This window comes from Odocoileus virginianus, chromosome 29 (genome assembly GCF_023699985.2).
Source record: "Odocoileus virginianus isolate 20LAN1187 ecotype Illinois chromosome 29, Ovbor_1.2, whole genome shotgun sequence".
NCBI classification, from domain to species: Eukaryota; Metazoa; Chordata; class Mammalia; order Artiodactyla; family Cervidae; genus Odocoileus; species Odocoileus virginianus.
The window spans coordinates 42,728,977-42,739,689 of NC_069702.1; the positions used below are offsets into that span (position 1 = coordinate 42,728,977).

At 40.1% G+C, this 10,713-nt stretch overlaps 1 pseudogene; it reads left to right on the plus strand.

The window, feature by feature from the left end:
- The first annotated feature begins 825 nt into the window (after window positions 1–825).
- LOC110135547 (large ribosomal subunit protein mL48 pseudogene) lies at window positions 826–1,693 on the plus strand (annotated as a pseudogene).
- Window positions 1,694–10,713: the final 9,020 nt, after the last annotated feature.

Below are 10,713 nucleotides of genomic sequence, written 5' to 3' on the forward strand. Positions count from 1 at the left end.
GTACTAAGCAGTTCAACAAATACTTTCTTTTTTTCTCCTTCCTATTCCTGTATTGGGCTTCCCTCGTGGCTCAGTTGGTAATGAATTTGCTTGCAACACAGAAGACCCAGGTTTTGATCCTTGGGTCGGGAAGATCCCCTGGAGAAGAAAACGGCAACCCACTCCACTATTCTTGCCTGGAGAATCCCACGGACAGAGGAGTCTGGTGGGCTACGTCCCTGGGGTCACCAGAGTTGGACGCTACTTAGCAACTAAACCACTACCATTCCTGTATTAAATACCACCCATACCTTGTCCATGAACAGAGAAACATCTTGCTGTGTTACAGAAGTGGAGGAATGAGATCATTACAGGTCTGTTTCCTTCCCAATTAAAGGCTAGAGTCAAAGACCAACAATAGTATAAATTCCCTAAGGAGAACTTGCCTTCTCTCAACTTTCTATTGAGGTTCACGGCCAATGGGCTGCACAATTTCTCGTATCTCAAGGAAATAATAGCTTAAAACAGATAGGAGGTATACTGCCATTATCTATATGGTAGTATATATGCTTTTTTCCTAATCCAAAAATAGAACCTGGTTTATTTGGGGTTAAGATAACAGAAACTTGAGAATCCAACGCTTTTGGGACCTTCCCAACTCAGGGATTGAACCTGAGTGAGTCTCCTGCATTATAGGTGGATTCTTTACCATCTGAGCCACACAGGGAAGCCCCTTTTATATTCCAGATAACAACAAATAACTATAGAACTGTGTAGATGAATCACATAGCAAAGTGAAACTGTGATTTCTAGTGATGAAAGATAAGAAATAATGTTTTCGGCCGCCAAGGATGAAGGGAGCACTAGGAAAGATGCTGTGTCTGAAGAATGACACCATTTTTAAGCAAGCCTTTTCCCTCTTGAGGTTCAGAACTTCAGGAGAGAATCCCATCTGTTCTGCAGTGCTGCCCACCAGTCGGCACTACAGGTCAAGGCCCACGCATGGCATTGGAAGATACAAGCATCTAGTTAAGCCAGAAGAGCCCAAAAAGAAGGGGAAAGTGGAAGTGAGACCCATTAATCTGGGGACAGATCATGAATACGGGGCTTTAAACATTCACCTGATCGCATGACATGGCCCTGACAGAGACTTATGCCCAGTATGTTCACAACCTCTGCAATCGTCTCTCCATTAAAAGTCGAGGAAAGTTATGCGATGCCCACCAAAACCACAGAGGTGCTGCAGCTTCAGGACCAAGGCAACAAAATGTTACTGGACTCAGTTCTTACCACCCATGAGTGAGCGGCTCAGATCAGTGGTTTGAGCGCTACGTTTGCAGAGATTTTCTTGGAAATAATCCAAAGCAATCCTCCTGAAGGAGTCAAATTGTCAGAGAGAACACACTGAAGAAGACTTCAAGGGAAGGTTCAGAGCTCGGCCAAAACCGGAAGAACTGTTAGCCAAGTTGAACTAGCTCACTGCAGACCCTTTCATGCCTTTCAGCACTGGTGATAATGAGTGGCAAGGGGAAGAGCTTCCTGGGTGGCCAGAGTTGAGCAGGAGACCCTGACCCTCAACATCATGAGTGCCCATCTCCACTGCCAGGAGTGTCTCCACTCCTTGCTTACTAATTGTCACCACTTTTCTTTGAGCCAACCCTGGGTATCCTCCATCTAATAAAAAGCTGCTGCTGATGGAAAAAAAAAGAAATAATGTTGTCAACTGAGTCACCTGATCAAGAAAAATAAAATACATGTCCTAAAAAAGTTTTTTTTACCCTATACAATAAGGAAATAGGGAGATCTCATAGACTTTGTATTTCCCTAGAGATGTAGTAAAAGCTTCACAGTCTGAGTCACAGAAAGGTACTCTCAGGACAGGCTTTCACAAACACACTAAAGCCATGTTGGCCCAAGGGTGTGTGTTGAGGAGGAAAAGGAAGGGAAGTTTAGTACAGGCATCACGCAGAATATTTTCCAAAGTTCTTCCTTGCCCTGGTTTAGATTTCTATTTTCTCAAAAAGAAAAATATATAAACATCTCAATACGCTATTTTCAACCTAACTAATTTTTTTAAAGGGAGAGAAAACTGCTCTGGATAAAATAAAATGAAAACATTGAACAACCCAGGACATGAACCAGCAAGGATCGACTAGTATACACATATCATGTTTCTCTCTGCCAAGGAAGGTAGGGTAAATCCAATTGTTGGTACTTTCCATGTAATTCATTTGAAGGAATTTTGAGGGGGGAAAAAGAGAGGAAATGGAAGTTGAAAATCAAAATGTTCTGATTACCAGTAACAAAAACAGATGTATTTCAGGGTTCATTCAATGCACTATATTATAATGCTTCCTAGGCGGCAGTAATTGTAAACAATCTGCCTGCCAATGCAGGAGACGCAAGAAGCACAGGCTCAATCCCTGGGTCAGGAGGATCCCCTGGACTAGGAAGTGGCAAGCCATTCCAGTCTTATTGCCTGGAAAATCCCACGGACAGAGGAGCCTGGTGGGCTACAGTCTGTGGGGTCCCAAAGAGTCAGACATGACTTAGTGACTAAGCTGAGCAAAGCAGGCTGAAGGAAGAGGTTAAGTAAACATTATCCCTACCAGTATCAAAATTTTTAAACATTAAAGCATTTTGAACAGAAAATTTATTTTTAATAAATAATAAATTGTGTAGAATGTAAATTAAAAGTCTTGACGTCTCAGGGCTATTACTATTAACCTCAGATGCAATAACTTGAAGAGAAACTAAAGTAGACAGGATGGTCTGTCTCTATCAATGGCCCTTCTGCCTTAAAAACATTTTTGTGCCTATTTCAAAATAAGTTTTCTGCCTCCTTCTTTCACGAGTTTAACTGTCTCTTCTTATTAGGTTGTGTGTGTGTGAGTCAACTTAGTTGTGTCCAAATCGTTACAACCCCATGGGCTGTAGCCCACCAGGCTCCTCTGTCCATTGGATTCAGGCAAGAATACTGAAGTGGCTTGCCATGCCCTCCTCCAGGGGATCTTCCTGACACAGGGATCGAACCCACATCTCTCATGTTTCCTGCACTGGCAGATGGGTTCCTGAACAGTAGGGCCGCCTGGGAAGCCCTCTTATTAGGTTGCTGCTGCTGCTTGGGCCTGTGAGATAGGAAATTAGATCATCCAGCATGATAAGATCATATGCAGAGAGAATCACGAGGTGCTGAGGGAAAGGCTAGGAAGGTCCCCCAGGAGTTTAGAGGATGAATGGCTCCGGTTCTGCGGCCTTTGCTTTGCTCACTTACATCTGGGTGTTTCTCTGTGTCCCACACAGTTGAGGTTATTGTATGGATTATTTGTAGTTAAATCCATGAAAAACAATAGGGAAGAGATGGCTTCTGTCTCTTTAATTTGCAACTCAGAGTCACCACTTGGTACCATACCTGCAGCATCAGCACCCAGAGACTCAGTATGGACATTCTGTGTAAGTTTAAGTTCCTCCATGGCCAAGATTTTGTTAAATGTTACTGAAATAAAAAGTATAGCATACAGACTTTGAGCACAAAGTTTATGACACTGGAAAAAAACAGTGGCCCACACTTATATTACCAGTTCTGTTCTATGTCTTCCACTTCAGCGAAAGAAAACACATTACCATTCATCATGTTGATGCATATGATATGTAATAAAATGGAAGAGATGGAGGAGACAAAGTAATACCTGTAATAAAACCCTGAAATTATTATTGCATTTCACAGTCCACAAAACTGCACATTCAGTGAATTACAGTCTCCATCAAATTGCTGACCCCTGCCCCTAGGGAGAAATTTACTGTATTCCTCATACCTGAAAAGGAAAGGCAGGATTAGCTCAGGGATGTTTTCTCTTTTAGTAGTAATAAAGTCAATGTTTATTCTGGGTAAAACGACATAATTTCCAAACTATGCATAAGAAAAATATATCCTGCCAAATATACAACTTTCTCACATCTCATCTCTTCTATTTCAAAAGCTCATGAATACCCAAGATTTGTATTCTGTTTTATGTCTAATTTCTCATAATATTTTTAGGATAAGAGAACAGGTTTAAAAAACATCATCATCATCTTCTTTTATTCCTGTATTATTTCCCAAGTAATTCAGAAGTGTTTACCTTGCAGAGATTATTTATTAGAGAAAAAATTTTCCTGGCTTGACAAACTAAGGCAAAAATCATTTTTTGAAATGTTTGCATTTATATAAGGTCAATTTTTATCCTCCTACTTTCCCAGCTATAACACATTTCCATTTTAAGTTCTGTTTCTTTAGAAAAATTAAGTTCCATGAGTTTTTCTAGCTTATGCCCACAGGTTCCTTTGGCAACTATCTCTCTACTTAGTGTAAGTAATCAACTATGTATGTGCTCAGTCACTTCAGTCATGTCTGACTCTCTGAGACCCATCAGAGACTGTAGCCCACCAGGCTCATCTCTCCATGGGATTCTACAGACAAGAATACTGGAGTGGATCCTCCCAACCCAGGGACTGAACCCGCATCTTCTGTGTCTCCTGAATTGCAAGTGGATTCTCTACCCACTGAGCTACTTGGGAAGCCCAAATAATCACCTAAATTGTCTTAGTATCAAAATGTCTTTTATATCTTTTTACCTTTATTAAACTTTTTCAAATTCCAATCACATTTTTGAAGCATTCATTTCTCTGCGCTTCCATAAAATTCTAACTTTGGATCTTTGTTATTTGTATAGTTTATCAGCTGTTTCTTATAACATTCTGTCACGAAGCATTTGCACACCTTTCCCCTGCATATTAAAGCCATGTTGTGATTATACCCCCTTCTATGCCTTGAAGCTCCCACATCACAGTGGCTGTGTTAAGCAAGTTAAACATCCTCCCTACTTTTACATCCCAGTATGAAGTGTTTTCTTAAAACTCAAAATATACTTTTCATGACCCACGTTGCTCACCAAAAATCTCAGGTAGAAAGATGAAACTGAATGTTTTTCTTACACCTTTCCTCAACACCACAACACAAATCTCTAAAGTTATTACTTCCATCCCTCTCTTACGGTTACTGAATTTATTGAGAAAACAATCAGTCTCAACTTAAATGTCATCTCTCTACCGAGACTAGTCCAGATGTATCCAAGCTGGTCAAACCACAGGAGGAAGTCAAACCACTTTCAGAGCACTACTTCTATCCCCACGGTTTTACTTTTCATTGTGATTATCTTTAAAAAATAAGCTATAATATTAACAGTTCTTTATTCAATTTTGATTCCTTTTATGTACCTCTTAGCTGCTTCTTTAGCTTCACGACTCTGTTAATGGTAGCCTTAAATTCCATCATCACTGAACAACTGGATATTCTGAAGCTTCACTACTTTCTTCTTTGGTACCACTGTCATATTGCTATAAAGGACACAATATTGTTTTTGAATGCAATTTCCTAGGACTGATTTACAAAAGTGCTCTGTCAGATGGACCTGGAATCAGATACATGTTTTCTTTCACAGGTTCTATTGGTATACTACAAAGCATAATCTACCCAACCTATGTGAAATGTTAGGACGGGATTGCGAAAATGTATCAATATAGTTAACACATGCAAATCTGTTTCTCATCCTGTTATGCCTATCCACACTGACTTTTACAGTGCTCACAACGGTATATTTTTCCATTTAATCCAAGTCCTCTACTACTTACTGAATGCCCATGAAGCCCACAAAATGGAACTACACAAATTGGGGAGAGAAAAGAGGCATAAGTCATATTCTATCCTCAGAAAATTTATAATCTCAACAGGCAGGATAGAGAATGCTCCAATTGGAATACAAAAATGACAAAACTTGTCTTCCTAATCTTCTAAGGAAAACATAGTAGCCTGTGAGAATTCTTTGATTTAGTAATTGCCAATTTGATTATTTGCAAGTGATTCCTTAAGATTATGTATGCAACAGTGGGTATATAACAACATATGCAATTTAGTTGAAGAATGATTCTCATAACTTAATATCAACATCAGAATCTCAATATACTTTTGTTGCTCTCTATTGATAGTGCATATGTTGTTTTTTTTTTTTTGATGGAATACTTTGGTATAACTGTAGTAAAATGAACACTTTGGGAATGAAGAAAATCTCTAGACATCTCCTTCGAAAATCTCAACATACCACACTCTTTCTCTTTTCTCATACACTCCTCCCTTGTCAGCTTTTTCAAATATAATTTCCTCAGAATGAATCATCATACAGGAAGGGACTAACTTTGCAACCATTTTACTTGGTGATCAACAAACATTATGACAATATGCCAAATTACATGTGCGGGCTGGGGACTCAGAGATTAATGAGACAATGTCCTTGCCTTGGAGGAACTTGGTGTGTTATGAGACAATGTTGTCTGTGTGGGCTGAAGGGAGGCTGCTATTAATCAGTTTTACACTGCTCCCTCCTAATGCCTGATAATGTAATTCAGTATGAAGTTTCAAAGATCTTTCATGCCTGTATTTTGTAAGGAAAGTCCAGTTTTTTGACACTAGAGAAATCATTCTAGTTATGTGAAATCAAGTAGCTTCCTTAGGTAACCTGATTTCCGTTGCATGGGACAATGTTTATGGGTTTACTCCCCACAAAGTCTTTTAAAACACGACACATTTCAGACTTCAATTCATAATTCTATTCTTTGGTCAGCTTTTTTTTTTCCACCTCTAGGTTGATTTTTAAAAACATCTGGCTGGGGTATAGTTGCCTTACAACGCTATGTTAGTTCCTGTTGTACGGCAAAGTGAATCAGCTTATGTTTACCTATAGCCCCTCTTTTTTGGATTTTCTCCCCACTGAGGTCACCATAGAGACCACAGAGCACCGAGTGGAGTTCCCTGTGTCATACGGCAGGTTCTCATCAGCTGTCTATTTTATATACAGCATCAACATGTACATATGTCAACCTCCCGATTCATCTCACCTCCACTTTCCCCTCACTGGTGTCCATGCTTCTTCTGCCTACTTTGTAAACAGCTGCATCTGTACCAGTTTTCTAGATTCTACATACATACGTTAATATATGATATTTTTGCTTTTCTCTTTCTGACTTACTTCACTTTGTAATACAGTCTCGAGCTCCATTTACATCTCTGCAAATGGCACAATTTCATTCCCTTTTACAACTGAGTAATATTCCACTGTATATTTCTAGTCTTCCTCATAGTCAGCCTCTTCCCACAAGTCTTCACACCTTACCAAGCTTCTCATGTACCATGTTTCTGGTTTACCATTTGCATCACGCCCTACTTAGTGATGATAACACTGGATAGATGTTACTGACGTCTCTGGGGCAGTGGGTAAGACATGGTTAAAAACAAGACTACCGGAAGAGTATAGCTTCCTGTACAGAGATATAAACTCATTGCAAAATGATGTATAACAGGTTCACATTTGTAAACAATTTAAAAGGTCATGGAAAACTCTGAAGGGAAAAATAATCCTAGTGGACAGTTCTATCACAAAATTTGTCTGATGTACTGTGAAGACAAGGGCTATATACCTGGGACGGTGAGAGAAGAGTTTAGGCAGATTTGAGTGTAGAGTGGCTGTCAGTGATTTTTACTGTCATAACTGCTGATGTTACTATACACAGAGTTCACAGTTTGTCCGTGATTGTGTATTGCAGATGTGAACTTGTTTTGCACCACAACTCAGAATTCACTTTCCTTTAGAAATAATGGTAGAGGTGGTGGTGGATATTCCATCCAGTTCTCTGTCGAGGAATGAAAGGTTTATTCCCCTAACTGCCGCAGACACAGGAACCCCAGAGACGGTGACCTTTTAGTCTCCAGAACCTGTGAATGTGCTACCTTCTGTGCACTGGAACTTTGCAGAGATGATTAAATTAAGGGTACTGGGACATGAAGAGTATCCCATGGGAAGGATTTTCCAGGTGGGCCCAATGCAAACACAAGTACCTTTATAAGTAGGAGGAAGGAGTGTCAGGGGTCATAGGAAGAGATGTGATGACAGAAGCAGACGTCAGAGAGGGAGAGAGACTGGAACATAAGACTGAAGGCAAGCAGAATATGCCACCCTAAAATATGCCATCTGGGAACACGGATTACTTTGAGTTGAAGTTACTTGGGAAAGAGCCAGTGCAAAAAGGGCACTTTGACCTTCACGTGTCACCCTTAAAAATGGGAAATAAGTATCCCATGTGAAAGGTATCCTCCCTGGGGGATAGAAGGCATCCTTCTCACCAGACATGGGGAATTCAGGACCAAGAAGGCTGTGCAAAGAAAATTTGTTATTTCTTCACTAATTTACTACCCCAAGCCCAAATCTCTTTGTTTTGTCAAGGTTGCACAAATTTATTGTTCCTTTGTCTAAGAGGTATGCAAACTTCCTACTTTGGTGATTTCTTTGAGTTTCATATTTTCATGTATATATGGGACCCCCATATATACAAAGCTAAATTTGCTTTTCTCCTGTTAATCTATCATAACTTCCCAGATGGTGCTGGTGGTAAAGAACCCACCTGGCAATGCAGGAGACAGAAGAGATGCAGGTTCGATTCCTAGGTCAGGAAGATCCCCTGGAGAAGGAAATGGCAACCCACTCCAGTGTTCTTGCCTGAGAAACCCCATGGACAGAGGAACTTGGTGGGCTACAATTCATGGGGTCGTAAATAGTCGAACACGACTGAGTGACTCAACAACGGTCTTTCATGTGGCAATTTAATTATTAGGTTAGCCAAAGAACCTAGAAGGGAAAAACAGAAAAACTTTCCATCCTTATACTACATTGCCAGCCTTGAAGATGGAAGAAGGGGCCTTGAATCAGCGAAGACAGACATCTCTAAAAGCTAGAAAACGCAAGGAAAGGGATTCTCCCCTCAAGCTTACAGAAGGAACACAGCCTTACTGCCTCATTTTAGACTCTGAAACTAAAACTCCTCAACGCTTACGTGAGAAGTCCCACAGTAAGAATCCTGTTTAAAACTTTGTTAGAATTTCCCAAAAGTTTTTAACCATAGACATTTTAAGAATTCTTTTTTAAACATTCTTCAGAATATTTGTTCATGAAACATACTTTGGGAAACACTGGTATAAGGATTTATGCTATGGATTACGGTATCTAGAAAGGATGTAGACATTCTTGGATACATTTATCAAGATGGAAATTCCATCCACTGACTCCATTGAGTGAATTATTACCAAGTATCTGTGATGGTTTTATGTTGAGACGGCTTATTGGGATGAGGGAAGAGGAGATGAGATATATATAAAGACATAAAGAAAATATCACTGACTCCAGGGGAAATATTAATTAGTAGAAGGTATGTCGGACACGACTGAGCAACTGAACTGAACTGAATTGATGAGATATTTACCAAAAAATTATAAACCAGGTAGAAAATGTTAGGTTTTGAGTGTGTATGGGTGGATGAAGGGACCATAGTGCTGTGGATGTTTGGAGGAAGAAAAAAAAACTTCTGGGAAGAGTGGGAGGTGTCAGAGAATTAATTATGAAAGACCTGGCATTTGGATTTGAAGTCCTTAAAGCACAGCTCTCCTGGAACTCTCTTGCTTTTTTGGTGATCCAGCAGATATTGGCAATTTGATCTCTGGCTCCTCTGCCTTTTCTAAAACCAGCTTGAACATCTGGAAGTTCACAGTTCGAATATCGTTGAACCCTGGCTTGGAGAATTTTGAGCATTACTTTACTAGCATGTGAGATGAGTGCAATTGTGAGGTAGTTTGAGCATTCTTTGGCATTGCCTTTCTATGGGATTGGAATGAAAACTGACCTTTTCCAGTCCTGTGGCCACTGCTAAGTTTTCCAAATTTGCTGGCATATTGAGTGCAGCACTTTCACAGCATCATCTTTCAGGATTTGAAATAGCTCAACTGGAATCCCATCACCTCCACTACCTTTGTTCAGAGTGATGCTTTCTAAGGCCCACTTGACTTCACACTCCAGGATGTCTGGCTCTAGGTGAGTAATCATACCATTGTGATTATCTGGGTTGTGAAGATCTTTTTTGTACAGTTCTGTGTATTCTTGCCACCTCTTCTTAATATCTTCTGCTTCTGTTAGATCCAAACCATTTCTGTCCTTTATCGAACCCATCTTTGCATGGAATATTCCCTTGGTATCTCTAATTTTCTTGAAGAGATCTCTAGTCTTTCCCATTCTGTTGTTCTCCTCTATTTCTTTGCATCTATTTCTGCTTTATTGACTATGCCAAAGCCTTTGACTGTGTGGATCACAATAAACTGGAAAATTCTGAAAGAGATGGGAATACCAGACCACCTGACCTGCCTCTTGAGAAACCTGTATGCAGGTCAGGAAGCAAAAGTTAGAACTGGACATGGAACAACAGACTGGTTCCAAATAGGAAAAGGAGTATGTCAAGGCTGTATATTGTCACCTGCTTATTTAACTTATATGCAGAGTACATCATGAGAAAACGCTGGAAGAAGCACAAGCTGGAATCAAGATTGCCAGAGAAATATCAATAACCTCAGATATGCAGATGACACCACCCTTGTGGCAGAAAGTGAAGAGGAACTAAACAGCCTCTTGATGAAAGTGAAAGAAGAGAGTGAAAAAGCTGGCTTAAAGCTCAACATTCAGAAAACTAAGATCATGGCATCTGGTCCCATCCCTTCATGGCAAATAGATAGGGAGACAGTGGAAACAGTGTCAGACTTAATTTTGGGGGGCTCCAAACTCACTGCAGATGGTGACTGCAGCCATGAAATTAAAAGACGCTTAC